We start from the raw sequence: 19,861 nt of genomic DNA, 5'->3' as shown, positions 1-19,861 counted from the left end.
ATTTCTTTGAAAAGTTTTGGTAAATATTTTTTGTACTTTTAGCAAATGGATTTTAATGATTTTTATATAAAATGAAAGTACAATTAAAAACAGATCAACTTTGGTTGAAAGTATTTTTTTGTCAGATTTTTGCAAGTTCTTGGAGAATTGTGACTAGTGTTATTTGGGACACTCCATATATGGACCGTTTATTTTAAAAGTTGTGTAAGTCCACTTGCAGCCTATAAATATATATTATTTTAGTTATATTATCCTAAAAGTAATGTATATAATCAAATTACATATCGATAAATTAATAGAAACATTATAGAACTTGATATAATTAATGAATATTTTTAAATTAACCAATATGCAAACCTTTAATTTTCTTGAAACAATAGAAAATGGACTTACACCACTTTCAAAATAAACGATCCATATATATTTAAATATAAATAAATATAAATATAATACACAAAGCATACTATTTCTAATATCTGAAATAATAATCCTTCCACTGTTTTACTCATAGAAACCTAAAAGCTGGTTAACCTCCCCAATATTTTAAGTTGTTCTATTAATATTAAATTAATTCCAATTATCTTTTCTCGAATACTTAAGAAAAACTTTAATAATATAATAATAATAAATAATAATAATAATAATGATAATAAATGTAAAGAGAAACACCTTAAATTTCTTACTAACAAAAATATCTTTAACGAAACGTTTCGAAATAAGAGTAATAACTCGATAAGTACCTCTTTGACGCCCTTAGGGACACGTTTTTGGGTCTTTGGGGGACCCACCCACGAAATTCCTTGGTATCTGACATGAGCCCATCTGTCGGATTCGACGAATTCTTTGTCTGCTCATCCCTTTCGTTCTTTCTTATTCATCTTCACCTTTCTTCGGTAGAAAACTTTTCGAAGTATTCACCGCGGGCCAAACTATGAGCCCTAATTACACTGGAGTCCACTTGACGATCATCGAAAGAGTTCACTCCAGGCGAAGATACCTTCTTCTTCTTCTTCTTCTTCATCTTCTTCATCATATTTATACTGAACGAACGAGGTATCTTGCCTCCAGTTCGAATTCTCTTTTATCTTTAACCTGGAATGTCCCTGAAGGTACTTACAAATGTTCACTTCGATTTATTTTTTTGTTTCTTCTATTTTTTTTGCTTTCCCATTCTTAGAAATCAGTCACAAATTAATATATATTATAAAAAGATAACAAATTGTTTTTTAACCCTTAAAAAATGGTTTTAAACATGTGAAATGATGAAGTTGTGGAAAATGATAATACTAAAAGTTAATAAAAATAAAATGTTCATTTTGAAAATCAAAATATAAACATTGTTGAGGTATATCATGATTGTATTGATCGTAAATTGCAGTTTTTAAAAAATCCACGAAGATATTTTGTTTTATGGGGACTAAAAAATAAGAAATACAATTGCAAGAAATTGCAGAAATACAAGTCACAAACCCAACAATTCTGTTCTTAGAACAGGAACTAGCTTTGTTAGTATATATATATATTATATTATTTCGGATATAATAAACGTCATTTTAATGATAGAAAATTTGATGTTTAAATAATCATCTATTACATCCTCCCCTATGCCCTACCCCTCTACCATTAGATTAAAGTGTAAAAAGGTATAAACGAAAATAGCCGTGACCGTATATTATACGATGATAATAATCAAATAAACGTTCATATTCCTAGAAGAAAGTTTTAAGGTTTATCCTACTCATTCTTCTAAGAGTTAAGCAATTAAAATGAATCGAGATACGTGAGTTTTAGGTCTACGTTGTTCAGATCACGAAAATGTTGTCTTAGGGGGAAGAAGAACGAAAGAAAAGATTAGAGAATAAATAAGAGATGGAAAAGGAATGGGAGGGAGTGTGATGGGGGGTGGGTGCGGGAATGGAGGACTCACTATGCATTAGGCTAATCGCATCGTTAAATAATTCATCACGCACGAGGCATTCAAATTAATAACGTATTACGAGAATCGCCTTCAATCGTGCACAGTTCGAGAACACGAATTGCTTTTGTATACTCTATCATTTCTACAGTGGTTCTCACATTTTCTATCCAATAGAAATTTTATTCTCATACATATGTGAGCAATGAAATTAATTTAATTCATTTTAAATTTATATTAATTTCTTTTTTTTTCGTTATTGTCAGAAATAAGCTTAATAAATTTTCTGTTTTCTGTCAACAATATTTTATATATTATTTATTTTATAAATATTAAATATGCAAAGACATTTATATCGAACCAGGCAAATAAAAATATTATATTCTAAAAAATTATTATATTTTATGTAGTTTATAATTAATTATTATATCATTTGAGTAATATAAAGAATCTTAAAATAATTTTACAGTAAAATAAAAACACTTGTAAATAATAGAAACTTGAAACATTTTTCGATAAAGATGCACCATACTTGCCATTATATTTTTAATAAAAATAATACAACTTCCTATAGAAAAATAGACAAAAAAAATAGTTGAAAAAATAGGTGAGAAATAAAATAAAAATTTAGGCAACAAATTTAGGGAGTTCTATTGACAGACGATTTAAAGACATGGTATTTAAGAATACTAGTCAAACTTAACCCAAATTTCCTAAAAAAACAGAGACTTACGTATTGTTACAAAACCAGAATATATATATAATATAAATATAATACTTGATAAATATAAAATAATATATAAAAAAAATAATATAATATAAATATAAATATACAATACAGTATTAATTTTACAATATGTAAAATTTCTGTAGGGTCCTTAAGCTCTAACGATCCCAAATAAATTTCTAAACTTTCATAGACGTTTAAAAATTACAATTCGCGGTTTCTCCTTGTCAGTTGAAATCGCATTTAAATGAAAAAAAGGGAAAGAAAGAGAAGAATTGAGAGAAATTCGAATGAGAAACTAAACGAAATGAAACGAAATGAAACGAAACGAAAGGAAAGGAAAGGAAGCGTACGCACGCGGTTCTGAACCACCCCAGGCATCTCAGTATAATCATTCTCGGAAGGGCAATTCCGTGGCAGGCGCGCAGCCTACGATGATAATAATAATTTAAATCGTGGCCACTTAGCATACGTGTAATTTGGCGCTTAAGATGATTTCGCGTCGCAGTTTGAAACCAACGAACCAACGAACGAACCAAAAGAGACGTGCGACGTGTTCGAAAGGGCGGAGAAAAGGATGATCCACCAACAACAGGGGTGGGACCCCCTTTAAGAAACACACCAGAATTTTTTATATTTCAAAAAAGACGAAATGTCGACCCCCCACTCCTTTTTTTTACCTAGAGGCATAGAGCTCACGGTAAAGGACATAATCGTCCTCTTTGATGGCCGAATAAAATCCCTTGAAACGCGTTTCATTTTTATCCCATTTATTTCTTTCTTCGTTTCTGTTAAAAATAACAAATAAAAATGTCTTTTTCATTCACAATTAGGTGTGTAAGGAAATATTTGATATTTAATATTGGATTAGAATTAGAATAAATGTTTTTTTTTAAAACAAATTCAATTATTATCAAAGACAGGATTGTTTTCTTTCTGTTTTTTGATAGTTCGATCTTTGTTAATTTAAACGATCCGAAGAATTTAGTATGATCACTTTGACGGAAAGTACTGTTTGAAAATTCGACTATGAGATGAGTAACACCTGGAGGTGTTTTCGTTGTAAAAGGGTTTCAAGGAAAATCGAAACAGGTCCACCTATATAATACGATTTTTAAGAATAGTCATTAGACAAAATCATTATTCCGTTGTCGTTATACCTTAGGCAAAAAAGCAAAACTTTGCGTGACAAAAATATCGAAATGCCTAAGGCGTTGAATAGCTAACGTACTAAACCTTAGAAGGGTAGAATAGAGGGATGGGGAGGGGTAGGGAAGAGTTGGAGGAACGCAAAAAATCATCTTTCTGTTTTAAAACCGCTTTTCGATATTATTATAGGTATTTTGACAAAAATATTTGCATGAAAAATTTCGGAACATTTTCGTAGAAATAAACCAATCTTAGGAAGATGAGGGGGTGAAGCGGGGATGGGGGGTGGAGTTTAGAACGGGGACAGTTAAACGGTGATTTGTTTTTTCGAGGAGACAGGTGTAAAGGGCCACCACGCTTATTATCGTAATTACAATTTAGTTAAATGATCCGAAACTAAAACATTTTCTTACGTTACTCGTTTATTTTCTTTTCTTTACGAAAGAAAACAAAAAAATCGAGTGTATCAAATTATCGTTGTTCGAACGTTTTGAAAACCGAAAAAAAAGATCTAGTCTGAATTTACGAAAATATAATTCTTAACAAAATATAAAAAGATAATACTTTTATCTATGATCGCGTATAAAAATGTTACATTGGAAAATTTTCAACGAATTACCCACGTTTTCATGATGCAATTAATCATTTGAGATCACAGTCATTGCCACCCGCCCAGCAAGGGCAAGGGCAAGAGCAAGGGCGAGAGTGAGGGTGTCTTCTTTTCGCATTTGCCATAACTCTTTGTAATAGCTAATATCTCACGTGAGTCGTACAAATGCGAATCGGTTACTAGTTACTACTTACACCAGGTAACGTGATTTATCGGTGAAGGGTAACGCGCAGTCAAAAGCTCTAAGAAAAAGAAGGTGAGAGTGTTATGCGAAAGAAGAAGAAGAAGAAAAAGAAGAAAAAGAAGAAGAGTGGTATGCATGTATGTGTACACATATTTATGTATAATTTATTTGTGTGTATGTATATATATATGTGCTATGTATGAGTGAACGGAAAGAGAGAGAATGAAAGAGTGAAAGAATGGAATAAAATAAAAACTCGAGTGCAAATCACTCGGATGGTTCTACGATGCTGCCAATTAAGGAGCAGTTTTAATCGTTCTCGCCTAATTACCGGGCTATTACATTGTCTCTCGTGGTTAAATACGTCGGCCCAAATAGCCCCTTTCGCAAATAAAGAATTCAACAAGGAACGCAGTGAAACTCATACATAAATATACGTATACATACATACATATATAGATATACAGTTGTTATATTGGTCAAATGGGCAACAACATTCTCGAACACTTAGCGGGAATCATTGTCGCCCAATTAAAATGATATTTACTTCGAGTAAATTTATATTTTTTAGGTTTCATTTTGTATGTATTCGTTCAATCAATCATTCTCACGATCATACGCGTATACATTTTTCGCATAATTAATGTACACTTCTGTTTTTTTGTTTCATTTAAAATGTCAGGATTAATGAGCCGAAAAAAAGGTAAAGAAAGGAAAGAAATTGTGTAGAATATTTGTAATAGAATTTGGTAAATAAGATTTTTGAAAGGTTGTTTCATAAAGTTCAGGGATTCTTTACGAAGTTATTCTTCTTTCGAGAATGGAACAACCAGTCGCCCTTAATAACCACCCTCGCACATTGCCTAAGGATCCAAACGCGACCTACAATCACGCCATAGACAACTTGCAGGGACTCGATCATTATCACGGCCAATAATCACCGAGACGTATTCCCCTAAGTGATCCCCTTCGGTTGAAACATTTCGTTCTACCACCCTTAATCCTGTGTCCTTCTTTCTTTATTTCTTTCTCTCTCTTTTTCTCACACACACACATTCATATACACACTCGTTTTTCTTCTTCTTCTTTTTCTTTTTTTCTTCATCGTTCTAACCCGTCTACTACTACTATTACTAGTTTTCTATACGTCTGTTATTTCGTTCGCACGACGAACAATAATAATCAAAGACTTCAGAGAGAAAGAGAGAGATAGAGAGAGAGATGGCATACCTAATTCAATGCAATTATACAAGGAACGATTAAAAAAATTTTAATTGTCCGACGCGTGGAATACCTTCAGGGGAATATCCCCATGTATTATATTTGTTCCTTTTATAAAAAACAAAACAAAATAAAACCTAATCGTGTATCTCTTTCTCTTTCTCTTTCCCCCCAACCCTCTTCTCGTAAGGAGTGCATCACTTCACGCGAAAATGATCGATGATACTTTTTATACTTGATTTAAATCATGACGTTTCTTTTTTGGTTTATATCCGATTATATTTGACGCATAATGAAACAAATCACACGTTTGTTTTTAGATATAAATGATGATTTATATTAAAATTCGTATCCCAATGTAATAATACTCCCACGAAAAAAAATGTTTAAAGAGAATCATCGTTTAAAAACTCGTGTCTTAGAGATTAGAGGAATTAGATTCACTGCGGGGGACGCGTAACAAGAACGGCAGGGTATCCCCAGAGTTGAAGAGAATTCAGGAGCTGTCAAGGTTAGACACTAGCATGGAATATCTGATAGAGATAGGGAATGAAAAAGGAAATGAGAGGAAGAAGAAGAAGAAGATAAAATCCCCCTTTGCCCACCCTCATAACATAAGTGGGTAGGAGGGAATTTGTTAAGAAAATAAGAAAAATAAAAGAACTGAAAAATCAGCAGGACGAAGAAGAAGACTCACGTATCACCACGGGGTTTCTTTATTTCTCGAATAAACGAATAACAGTGAAAAGATATTAGTAATGGTGACCATGGTAATCGTAGTCGTATGTAATCAGGATCACAGGGATGTGTCTGTCTTTTTTTTCGCCTTGACCACAACACCAGTCGGTTTCCGAAAAATGTGTTTCTATACCTTTTCCATGTGGGCAACACCCCCCGCTGCTTCCTGTATTTATCATTCTCCCGTTTTTCACTTGATTATTCTTGAAATTTTTGTTTCCCTTTTCAACGTATCGTTTTGAAACACCATTCGAGGAGTAGTCAGTCGTCAGCGAGTAAACTGCTGACTCTAATTAAAATTAACGATAATAAGCGCGTGAAATGACACCCGGTAACCCCCCGTGAACATTTCGCTACCGTCAATTAACTACCTGCCTCTACTCGACTAAGATAATCACGTTTCACGCGGTGACAAATTTTGTCTCCGTGTTTTTTTTTTTCTTTTCATTTAGTTAAAGCAATTCGTAGCATCGTATTACAAACTTTTCAATTGGAAAAAGGTAAAAAAATCTTCTTAACAACAATTGTCATAATGTTAATAATAATAAATGCACGTGTTAATAAAAATTTTAACAATTCACATAATGCTGACGATACGATTTGTTGGAATTATGATTGGTGAATTTTTTTTTAACATCGATACCATCAAGTTTTTAATTCGGAATTATTTTCTCAATAGAAACGTTTACTTCCTTTTTCCTCCCCTTTTTTGATGATCGGTAAGCACGTGTAAAATAATTATTTAAGTTTAAAGACGATTTGCAAAAGTTTTAAAAATGTCAGAGAATGCAATGCTGTAATTTATGCATTATTGCAATTTCTTTGAAAAGTTTCGGTAAATATTTTTTATACTTTTAGCAAATGGATTTTAATGATTTTTATATTAGATTAAAGTACACTCTGTTATCTATGCGTAGAATATCTTTTTGAGTTATAAATCGATTTGCAAAAGTTTTAAAAATGTCAGAGAATGCAATGCTGTAATTTATGCATTATTGCAATTTCTTTGAAAAGTTTCGGTAAATATTTTTTATACTTTTAGCAAATGGATTTTAATGATTATTATATTAAATTAAAGTACACTCTTTTTCCTACGTGTAGAATACCTTTTTGAGTAATAAATCAATCTGATTATTACTTAAAATCCTCATTGACTTAGTTGCCAATCCAATATTATCGCATTTGTCAGCTAATAAACCTATAAATTCCGAAATATAGCATTAGCTCCGGCAAACGGCGTGTAGATGATGATGATGATGATGATGATGATGATGAAACGAATGTTTATGATGTTTCTTCCTTCTTCTCTCCGCGAATATTAGAGAAAATGAAGAGAAAAGATAGGACAAGAGGGTGGTAGGAAGAAGAAAAGTTGTGAAGGAAGTTAAAAAAAAGAGAAAAAACAAAAAAAAAGAAAATGAAAGGGGCAAGAAACGTTAGAAGATAGGAGCCACCGTCTTGGGGGCTTAATTGAATCAACGGGCAAACGAATAATTCTTTTATTTCCACTTAAATCTTCGAGGTTACGATCGTTATTGTTCCCTGTTCTGACAGCGGGGCGCTCGTTAGGTTTCTTACCACGGGTAGAACCAAGTTTTCTTCTTTCTTTTGAACTCTGCCGTGTGTGTAAGTTCATGGGACGCATTTCAAGAAGGGATGGATGGATATGGGTACTAGTAGTAGTAGTATTAGTAGTAGTAGTATTAGTAGTAGTAGTAGGGATATTGGTTGCCCTTTCAGAATGAAAACCACGACGTTTATTGCTCGAGCGGCTTTTGAAACGTGCTGAGTGTCTCGACAGTTATCGCGTGTACATCGTCAAGAATGAGGGGAAAACTTTTCTGAAACGAAGATCGATTAGATTTATGGAAAAGGTTTTGTTCCTACACGGTGGTGGTGATGGTAACAGGAATTGTTACATCGATGCATTTTCCCTACTACGAGAAACGGATTTGTATTACAAATTCTGATATCTTTTCTAATTTATGATGCACTTAATACCACCTTTAAACATTTTCTCATTGTATAAACTGATGATATTATTTTTCTGTTTTTTTTTTGGGGGACTATTTTTATTTTTTTAAGTAGAAGTTCACTCACGAGAATTAATTTTTCGAAATTTTTTATCAAGACGAATCAAAAATTGTTGTTACGAATATTTATTCGATTATTTTTCAGATTGTTTGCATAAATATCCATTTATGAGATAGAAACTTTGAAAATTCATAACCACGACGTGACTTTTTATGCATCTACCGATAGCTGGCGTCTCCTCGTGGCTATGACTCGAAACTGGGTGTGCAACAGGTGCCTCGTGGCTGCGTCACCAGATTGCTTGTGGTAGGAGACAAAAAGAGAGACAGAGAGAGAATCTCAGATGAAAAGATTGATACTTTGAAAGTGTTTTGATGTTAGATGAAACGAAACATTCGACGTTCGATCAATTGTGACTGAAATGAACTGAATTTAACTGAATTTAACATTTTATTTCTGACAAATGGCTTTTCAATTTTCAATTATAATTGAGTAACCCTTGCTCGATTATCGATTAAAAAGGTTTTATCTTATCGAAACTTCGAAATGAAAGAGAGGAGATCATCGGGGGGGAAAAAGAAAAAAAAAACTTTTCAAATAAAAAAGAAAAAGACATTTTTTTTCTGCATCACACACATGACGGGTAAATTGTGAAGAGATGAACGTGCAGAATGCCAGGCACGTCGTATCACCCTGACGTAAAAGGGGGCGCGAGAGATTATATAAAACGGACTACGTAGATGGGTGGGCCCGGGTCCCAGTGTTGATGGTTTAGCATAATTGCACGATTTTTTAAACCTCCTGTACGCTCTGTGTGGTCATCGAAGTAATTAACCGCTCCCGCGCTTACAATGCGTCGCGTATTAAAAAATCACCCTTTCGGTTTTATTAATGTAACCCCCCCCGTCCCCTTTGACAAGTGTTCCAAGATAAAATATTTCTCTTAGCATTTTTTGATAGGGGGATTGGATTTTTTCAAATCGTTGAAACTAAATTTACGACCCGTTGTTAACGCTAAATCAACCCACGCGTGAAATCCAATTGACCATGTCCTGTAATTTGTAAAAAATTTTGTAGAAATGTTGATTGTACATTATTCATTTCTAAATGGAAATAAAAGTATACTGTTAACAATGCAATTGATTAAAATCACGGTAGGAATAGTTTTACATAAAGTGTTCTTAAAGTATTATTAAAGTTAAAGTATTTCTAAATATTTTTAACTTGTAACAAAAAAAAGTTAGGGGTTGAATTGTATTAGAAAATTCTAATAGAAAAATAATAAAATTGATATTTTAATATTCCCAACGTATCACGAGGAAAAAAGATCTAACTCGTAGATGAATGGTCTCTCTCCCCATTATTTGATGTAACACGAGAAATTTTATGCACATCGTTACATAAAAAAGTATAGAAACTAAACGTTTAACTTTAACGATGCGTTTTAAATGCATTTTAACCGAAATTAACGAACACACAAACAATCCTTGAACATTTATTCGTTCGAAGTTTGAATTATACGTCACGGTGATTGTGCCGAAAAAAACAGATGCTAACCGGAGACACTTATTAGTCCCTTTTGCTACTTTTAAACTGATGATTACTCAGTTAGATTGATTAATTCGAGTAAACACAATAAAGATATTTTAAATATAAACGATTAATGATATTCCACGTGAGATTTTTTATGCAATCGATCAAGTTATTCGCCGTTATACGATGGTACTGTATAATTCTGATCAATCAGATACTCGGCCAGCTGACTTACTCGTTTAGTTTAGTTTAGTTTAGAGTAGTTACACGACCGGTAGTCCTAGCAAGGCCGACTGGCGCCGTGAAGCGCTTATTAGAAAGTCTCTGTGCACTGTCGGTATGCGATTGTTCACCACGATTGTGTCTCATTTAGATTCCTACCGCATTCTATTCCTACTGCTTTGAATCTAGTCTCTCGTATCTATCTCTTTCTCTTTCTTTTAGTTTCTTTCTAACATCAGTCCCGGACTGTGTATTCTCCTAACTATCCTATATTTTTCTTTCTTTTTATCTCGTCTAAATTCGCAACAATTCTTGTACGTCTATAGAACGATTTGTTTACGATCAAGGATCCTATTTCATAGTTATTTCTTCGATAGGTATTTGTCGTAAATAACATTTTATTTAAAGCTATTAACTATCGCATATTTTTTTATACGAATGTAGAATAGAACGTAGAACGTAGAATGTAATAGAATTAGATAATTTGTGTTATAAGTGAGGTTAATCAATTTTTTATTCTGAATAATTCTCGTGATAGAGGTGAATATGTATTTAAACGGGTGAGAATTTACTTCATAATTATTATAATTATAATATTTATAATATATAAATAATTAATTTATTATATTAGATTATTTGCTTTGTATAATTTTGTTTTCGTTGAATCAACATATAAATGAAATATAAATTCAGATTAAACAAAGAATTCTTCGCTTCGTAGTAGTCGTCCGAAAAAATCAGCAACCGGTATTAGGCGCATTCAAAACATTCCCTAATGTTTTAAGAGCGAAGATTTATAAGATATTTAACGAAAGGTTTTACTGATACAAGCTTAGATAACTGCTCACGTTAATAAAACTTATGCACACGCGTTGCCCTTCTTGTTCGTAGATTTATGTGCATACCTAAACTTCGCATAGAATATACCCATTGTATTCATTGTAAGAATATTAAGTAATCTTAACGGTCCTTCGTCATTTTTTCTGGTACGTAATCAAAAATTTTTAATAAAAACAAGATTCCTAAAAAAATTGTTTCCCCTTATTTTATCGTTGAGTTTAAATATTTTGAGTAGAGAAACAAAATGATACAATATCAAATCATTTTATATCTTTGTCAAGTTTTAATAATATTATAATTGTTATTAATTATTTCATATATATATATTTTATTAATAATATAATATTAATAACGTGACGTATATATCCGTCGTTGAAGTTTTAGTCGTTTTAGTTCTTAAAGACTTTAAGTTTGAGGCCTTGAGCTTATAAATAAATGTGCAGCAGTACATAATTCATCGGGATTTCTCGCGCATGTTCTCATAAGTAAGAGATTAAGATTTTATTGGGGATTATAAGGTATAGTTTAGCGGTATAATCGTTTCTCTCGTTGGCAAATCGTTCGATTTCTATTTTTTTTCTTTTTGAATGTCGGTAAAGTATGATACATGCAGCTGCCACGAAGGATGGATCCTCTTAAGTATACCACAACTGCGATTTACGTGATACAAAAAGGAAGAAAAAAAATGAGCATAATGAGACAGTGTAAGGAAAGTACAACAACAACAAAATTAAAATATACGTTGCATGCGAGTACGATAAAAATGAAACAATATAAAATTAATTTTAATATTCTTTAATGTAAAAATAATGCAAAATATATTTATGATACTTAAGAATGAGATATCTATTAGAGTATACTTGGAATATATTGAACAGTTTTAAAATGACATTTTATATTATATGACAATTTTCAATTAAAAAAGACAAGTTAATAATAATCCAAAATATTAGTAGAGTACATTAGAATGTTTTATGCAGCAGTGATTACTTCGAATGTAAAAAATTTCGTCCGAAAAAAATATCAAATCGAAATTATTTAATGTGTACAAGTATATTAATAGGTATGCATTGTTAATACGAATGTATATATGTTTAAACAATTGTATGTATTAGTAGATAACAATACAGTGTTCGATATATCTGAAAAAATTGTTAATTAGTCGAAAAAATTGTGAATTGTAATTTAGGAGCACGGTGTATACGTCAGACGATCCTACCTCTTCGAAATCAAACAATAAACTGACTGGTGTGTCCTCTTTGCAAGTACTTTTATTCAATGTTGTTTTTCTCGACTTTCCTAATATTATTTTTGTTCTGCACATGTATATAGCCTTCGGCAAGTCAGTATAATTAAAAATTAATAAAAGAAATTGTACCCCTTCTTTCAGGTATGCTAAAAAACTAATTTAACGATGTATTTCGAAAAGGATCATGCTTCACATTTATTCTGCATGCTTTTACATTTTTTAGACTTATCTCACACACACGTGACGCGTGCATATTAAACCAAAACTTTCCACAATCACGTGAATTCTTCTTATATTTTCATGTTGTTTAATAAAATTTCATAAAAGTTTTATTTTTAAATAAAGAAAAATGGAAACATATGATTGGTTACCAGTAACGAAATCCACGATAACATTAACACCGGTGTAAGAAAACGTAGGACAGGCAGGTGGTCATTGCATCGTACAATGTCACGATGCAACGACGCCTACCGTCGTCTTATGATTTATCTACGAGCGTGCCAAATGAATAGTTTTATTAATCATTTTCTTAGTGATTTAAAACTCCCCAGACGGGGTGTCGACGGTGCCAACATCAGTACCGGTACAAAACCACCAACGCCACCGCCTCCTCCGTAAAATTTACAACTACGATACGCTATAAGGCGGAGAATTTGACGACGACGACGAAAAAAAAATCTAAAAAGTATATATACAGTGAATCATTATTCTTCTCATACCACCTAAGATTTGTCACCGTGTTCACCCAACCTATATGTTGCTGTAACAATCTCTAACATTTCTCTGCATAATTTATATTCAACCTTTCCAAACGTTTTTATTTATTTCATTGAAAAATCAGTGTCCCATATCAATGTTTATTTTTAATCAAATATAAAATTCACTTTTGTCACACAAATAACTTAACAATTTTTCCATTTTCTTTTCATTAACAATAGAAAAAATAAAATCCTGAATGGAAGTACTAAAGTTTGCGAATTTTCGCAACGTTTTTACTTTCTTCATTTGATTCTACTGAAAATTCGAGTTGTCCCTCGAATATAATGGGTTGTAAATAATCATTTTTTCGGCTCACCCAATGGGTAGGTAGGGGAATATTGTTTGCGATGGTAATTGTAATGTTTCCCGGATCTCATTTGCTGGCTTTCAGCTGTTAATATATGGCGGCTTCGTAGCACGGGGCCACAGACCAGCCATAACTCACTGAAACGCAGCAACAAACAGTTCATCTAGTCGGTGGTGGTCGCGTGGGTGCCTCAAACGTTTCACTTTACTGATCTCCCTTCTTGCCAGCACACGTCTCATTCTAACAAGTGTCTTCTTCGTCTTCTCTGTTTCCAGACGGTATCTTCTTGTCTCTGAACGTTTATCTTTTTCAAGTTTCTTCATCTTCATCTTCATCTTCTTCTAAACAAAAATCTTTAAAACATTTTTAAAACACGCGAAAACTAAGAATTGATTTTAATCGTCAAACTGCTGACATATTTTTTCGGACATATGCCAAAATTGTGCCACTAAATGCAGAAAATTGTATGAAGAAAATAATGTAAAAACAGGAGTCAACAGTTAAACGGTTAAACGATAGATATATTATTAACTAAAATACAATTTCATTTATTTTAACACGTTCGTTTAATTTATCCGCATTGAAATCTAAACGAAAACAATATTAGACATGAATTAATTGAACTATCATTCTTCGAAACCTTTTCCTATGTTCCTTTTATTAACACATATATAACTAACACACTTGCTATATCATTTATGTGTTATCCATAAGTAGTCACGCAAGTGTGAGTGAGAGAACCGAATGATTTGCAATCGCTTTTTCCAGTCTCGAAGCTCGAATCAACCACTGGAGTTACGCAAAACCCATCGAAGGGCCGAAGGCATCGTGCTGAAGAGATAGTTGTCTCTCTCTTTCTCTCTCTCTCTTTCTCTGCCTACCTTCAGGATACCGGCCGGCAGCACAATTATACACGTCATTACCGGAATGAATATTCATAACGACCACAGCGAGAAAGCCCAGGGGGAAAATGATATTTACTTTGTCGATTTATAACCATACACACACACACACAAACAGTAAGAGAAAGAGTGAGAGAGAGGGGGGCGTTTTGGTGTGGGAAAAACAGAAGCGAATGAACGAACAAGTCTACCGTATCGATCCCAATAAAAAGAAAAACTTAGGGTATACAATCGGAACCCTTCCAGCTATATTGTAAGTAGATTTTAATCGCAACCAACTATTCATTTTTATTTCGCATTTTCCCCTACGTCATGAAAATTGCCTTTAGTAACAACGATGGTATTACTTTGCACTTTATCAATAAATAATGTTCTTTTTTTTATTAATACAATGATTAACGTTAGAATAAATAATATCATTTGATACTTTAGTGTTTTATCGTAATGATAAAATATCGTTGGAATGAATTTTAATACATTCGGGAAGGTAGTAAATATTGTATTTCTTTTTTTTTTTTAGGTTAGGAAAACGAATTGGAGAGTTGGACTTTATCGAGAAGGAAGAAGAAGAAGAAGAAGAAGAAGATGGAGAAGGAGGGGAAGAAGAAGGGTCGTATTTATTCGAGGGCTACATTCTCGGACACTATCTCACGACCTTAAAAGCGGCTAAACGATTCAATTTGTAGTAATTATAATGCAACCGCCGAGAGCCGGGCGACTTAAGTGTGCGCTTTTTTCATTGGAACCACTTAAGAAGCGACGGAGTTTCGCGTGTGGGCGTTACGAAGCGGATCGAGAACTCTGTCCCGACAATTTCGTGCTAATCTAAGTGATATTGAACACGTTTGACATTAATAAAGCTGAACAACGAAGATTCGTCTCTTTTGTACTGGTCTCATGCATATATATATACCTATATACATTATAATAACGTAAGATAGCAAGAAACAACCCATGCTTTAAATATTATCAACATTTTATAATCTACAATATTAATATTTCAAATGAATTCATCAATCGTATATTCATCTTAAAATAATAAATAAATTGAACGTTTAGTTACACACACACACATTTTTTATGACTTCATTGGCAACCGTAATATGAAATATATCAAATTAAACGTGAAATGTGTATGTGTAAACAATCGATGAACAATTATTTTCAAATACTTTTTATTACAAGTAATTTCCCTTTTTGTTCAGGGGGTGGGTTTCGAATCTTAGTATATTATAAAGTATTAATTAAAATAACATAAATATAAATACAAGTATCGATATTAATTGTAAGAGAATAATCATTGACAAAGTATAATTTATGAAAACATAGGCAAGATTTCAAATCAAAGAAGACGTGGACGAGGAGGAGTGGGATTGGTTGGTTAAAAGCTGACTTGCTTCTTAATTCGAACGAGTTTCATGCACGGAATGTCGCAGGGTAAATGAAATTCGCACCTACGCTCGGAGACCGTCACCTTCCACCCTCAACTAACGTTAGTTTAGAACTCGCGGAATTGTTTCAGACACGTTCATCTTAGATGCGTCTTAAAATAGTCTTCCCGGAATAGCGAAGAATTTAGACCACCAACGCGCGCGGACTCTCGTCTCAATTAACGTTTAAAGACTCGTCCAAGCGATGACTATAGCCACCCACAATGTCGTATCGTCAATATGCCATATTTGTACGCAACCAAAGTGGTTCGTTATCGAAGACTACTACCACAACGAAAATGTAATACGTCACCCACTAATCTCAACAATTTTTTGTTTTTTAACTGCCTACAAATTCTATACCTCGAATTCGGTTTTTATGTCATATTATAATTTTTAGAATTTTAATAATGCTAATTCGCGGGAATCTTTACCATGTTTACGTTATGATAAATTATTTATTTTATTATATTTAAAATTAATTTTTAAATTAACAACATTATTACAACAATTAAACAAATTATCGTATCGTTTAACCCGCTCGAGATTGAACTAGTTAAGAACAGAAATAATTTTTATACTAATGTGCGAACAATTGGGATCAAATATAAAAGAAATCAATCATAAAAACCATGGAAAGGTATTATAGACAAAAAAAATTTGACGAGGACGCATATATGCGTTTATAATACTCAAAATGTAGTACATATAATAATGGATGATATTTTATTTAGAATAAAATAATTTCTTTTGATGTTACTTTGCGAAAAATTCATCCGAGTGTAAGAACTCAACAACGAGAGGATCTTTTAAAAAGAAAAATGAAAAAAGGAAAAAGAAAACGAAGACGACTATGTTCAATCTAACTTACAGTGGTTTTACCTGTGGTGCAAGTGTAATCTGCGAAAATCTAGGCATGCCCCTCAGTCACGGTACTGAAATCTGCCCGCTTAGTCGCTTGAGTTTCTTAGCAAAGTGGGGTCAATTGGAGACGAGGACCTCGGCCGTTCGCTCCCACACTCCGCAGAAATTTATTCCGTTGCTCTAATCGAGGCCGTCCACTCGCGACGTGACGTCGTCGTCGTCTTCTTCGTCGTCATCATCGTCGGGAGGACCGAAGAAACGAGATTCACACACAGGGAACGGTCTTACGTTCTTTTTCCTTCTCTTTACCCTTCAACCCTGCCCCCTTTCAAATTATTTTTCTTATTCTTCGTAACGCAAAAGAAGACCATCCATCACCCTTATTTTTGTAATCTTTTCAGTTCACACACCCAATGGTTTAATAAAATAGTATGCAAAAATATTTATTTATTCATATATCCATGGTCAGTCCAAAAGTTTGAACGCATTACATTATTTACAAACTTCGCAAAAAATGTTTAAGAACTTTTTTGGACTTACCTGATATTAATTCGTATAATATTCTATCCTATTTTTATCGGTACTCGATAATTATTGTGTTGTATAATGCTGTTACATTTAATTTTTGAACAGGTATATTATACAACCCTGACGCCTCGGCCCCCCTATCCAGTTGTATGTGCAGTTGCAGTTGCAGTTGCAGTTGAAGTTGCATGTGCAGTTGCAGTTGCATGTGCAGTTGCAGTTGCATGTGCAGTTGCAGTTGCATGTGCAGTTGAAGTTGAAGTTTCAGTTGCATGTGCATGGGGTCCCGGCCCCTTTAACCAAACCCCCGTATCCCCACACCCTTCTACCCTCTGGCCCTATAAAAAAGAAATGAAGGAAAACAGTAAGAAATGAAATAATGAAAGAGAGAAATGTTATACGTGTAAAAGATAAGCTCGTTAGGTTGAATGAATCGATAAAAGAGGTAGAAGGGGTGACGATGATCGGTTGTTTCGGTGGTACTAAAAACGATATCTTTGTCGAGGATTCCTTGTCCAGGAAAGTGGAACGGTTGCAACTTAACCGATTTACCCGATACGTAATCGTCGGATGATACTCATCGATGCGAAACGTTCCTCTTCTTTCCTTCACATTTAAACTCGGCCCCCAGCATCCTCAGACAACAACGTCCTCCGGCGTATCTCAGAAATCTTCCGTCATCTTAAACTCTCTTACTGTCTCCCTCTGCTTTATATCTCTCTTCCTTTTTCTTTTCTTTTCTTTTTTTGACTTTATCTTAGGATATACAAGTCTACTTACATACTACAAGTACATACGTATATACCTTTATAAGTTTTACGAGGAAGAAGAAGAAGAACCGTTGGTTTCTTAACGATTACGATGATATTAGGCCCCAACGTAAGACCCAACGGAATTCAGTCGAATGTTGTAAGATTAAAATCACCCATCAACGATGATAACTTTTATGCATATATATTTTTTATCTTTCTTCTTTCAACACCACCACCCTCCTTCTTCCCACTATTCCCCCTTTAGCATCACTTTGTTGATTTGTCAGTGAGTCGATCTTTTATAAACGCGTGTTATTTTTTCATTCTTTCTTTTTTTCGCGAGTTAACGTAAAAGTAGAAAGGATTCAACCCGTCGATATTTCAACAACAGCAACAAAACTTCAATACGATCTTTTTAATATATCCCTGAGATCGTTTGTTTTTATTTTTCCTCGAACGTACATACGATATTATCGAATGAGAGAGAGAAAGAGAGAGAGTAAGAATTTATCGTTTATAATTCATTAATGCGAGAGGGGTTTTGTAAGCAAGGAAAATTTCATAACCTTAAGGCATTTTGCAAACGTGATCGATCTCGTGAAGATCGTCGATCACGATAAAACTTCAGCACGGTCCAATCCAATATGCGTACGTACACATACTCACGTTAACAACGTGTGGAAAAATTGTTGGCAGGGTGGGGTGGAGAACTGAAAACAGGGAAAAAGAAAACCTAAAACATTAGAAAAATTTATTGATTTTCTTAAAGGAGGATTATATTATAGATCGATCAGTAGGAATGCAAGCAAAGCAAACTAAAGCAAACAACAAGTAGAGGGGAGTGTGTGTCGGTTTGTCCTAACATCAGCTTGTATGCACCCAGTTATCGACCGACCATTAACTTAAATTTAAATTATAACGATCGTTACTATCGAACGAAATCGCGAAGCTCGGTTCTTTCTTAACGAGATGGATAATTACGCTAAGCCCATTAAATGAGAGAAAGAGAGAGAACATGGGGATCGGTATAAAAGAGATACACGAGAGAAAGAGAGAGAGAGAGAGAGAGAACTTTAACAGGTGCACGGAACGGAACGGAACGGAACGTTTTTCGCTGCTACCGGTTGACAAACACGCGTACGGACTTTTAAGCCAATACTAAATAGATTATATACTCTCTTTTCTACTTGGTAATTAGTCCCGTGTTATAAATTATTAATAAGTATCCGTAAACGCGCGAGCGCGCGCGCACGCGTGCCGTAGAGAAGAATGATTTAGATATAAATTGTTAGTGTAACGTTGTATTATCGATTCCCCTCCTCCTCCTTCTTCCTCCTCCTGACCCCTCCCCCTTCTTCATCTTTTAGTTCTAACCGCGAGATTGTAGTTAAACATCGATGTATGTAATATAATATATGTGTGTATTGGTAGAATGAAAGTATTGACTTATATCCGGCTGATAGAAAATGTTGTTCAGTCTCCTTTGGACGAAAAAAACAGAAAAAAAAGATTAAAAAAATAAAGAAAGAAAAAAAAAAACAGGACGGGATTGCGAAAATGCGATCCCGAGTATAGCATAATGTAAACGACCGATCGAAATACCATTACGAGACAAAGAAAACTAGTCGTTTAATAAGCCTAAAGGACTTTTAACGGTGACAGAAATGAATTTGTACAGCTCGTGGATCGTTAAACGGTTAGAGAACATATGTTACTTGGATGTCAGAGGGGGAGTGAAACGTGGAGGACGGTGAGGGGGAGGGAACGATCGAACGACGATCGGAATGACAAAGAGGAGGAGGAAGAGTTCTGACGTTTCAAAGAAGATCTATCGATGAAATCAAAAAGAACTCGACAATTTTGTAGATGATGATTTCGTGAGAAAGTAAAAGGGTTGTTA

The 19,861-nt window shown here is 33.7% G+C and overlaps 1 long non-coding RNA gene across 1 annotated transcript; it reads left to right on the top strand.

Moving 5' to 3' along the window:
- The first annotated feature begins 10,373 nt into the window (after positions 1-10,373).
- LOC106786841 lies at positions 10,374-15,273 on the top strand. The gene is made up of 4 exons (XR_001381701.1): positions 10,374-10,448; positions 12,956-13,107; positions 14,257-14,643; positions 14,911-15,273. It is a non-coding gene; the product is annotated as an uncharacterized LOC106786841 (long non-coding RNA).
- Positions 15,274-19,861: the final 4,588 nt, after the last annotated feature.

This window comes from Polistes canadensis, unplaced genomic scaffold, assembly GCF_001313835.1.
Source record: "Polistes canadensis isolate GaletaPanama2010 unplaced genomic scaffold, ASM131383v1 scaffold_85, whole genome shotgun sequence".
Taxonomy (NCBI): domain Eukaryota; kingdom Metazoa; phylum Arthropoda; class Insecta; order Hymenoptera; family Vespidae; genus Polistes; species Polistes canadensis.
Note: the sequence above shows the minus strand (reverse complement) of the source record. Positions and strands in the feature narration are given on the sequence as shown.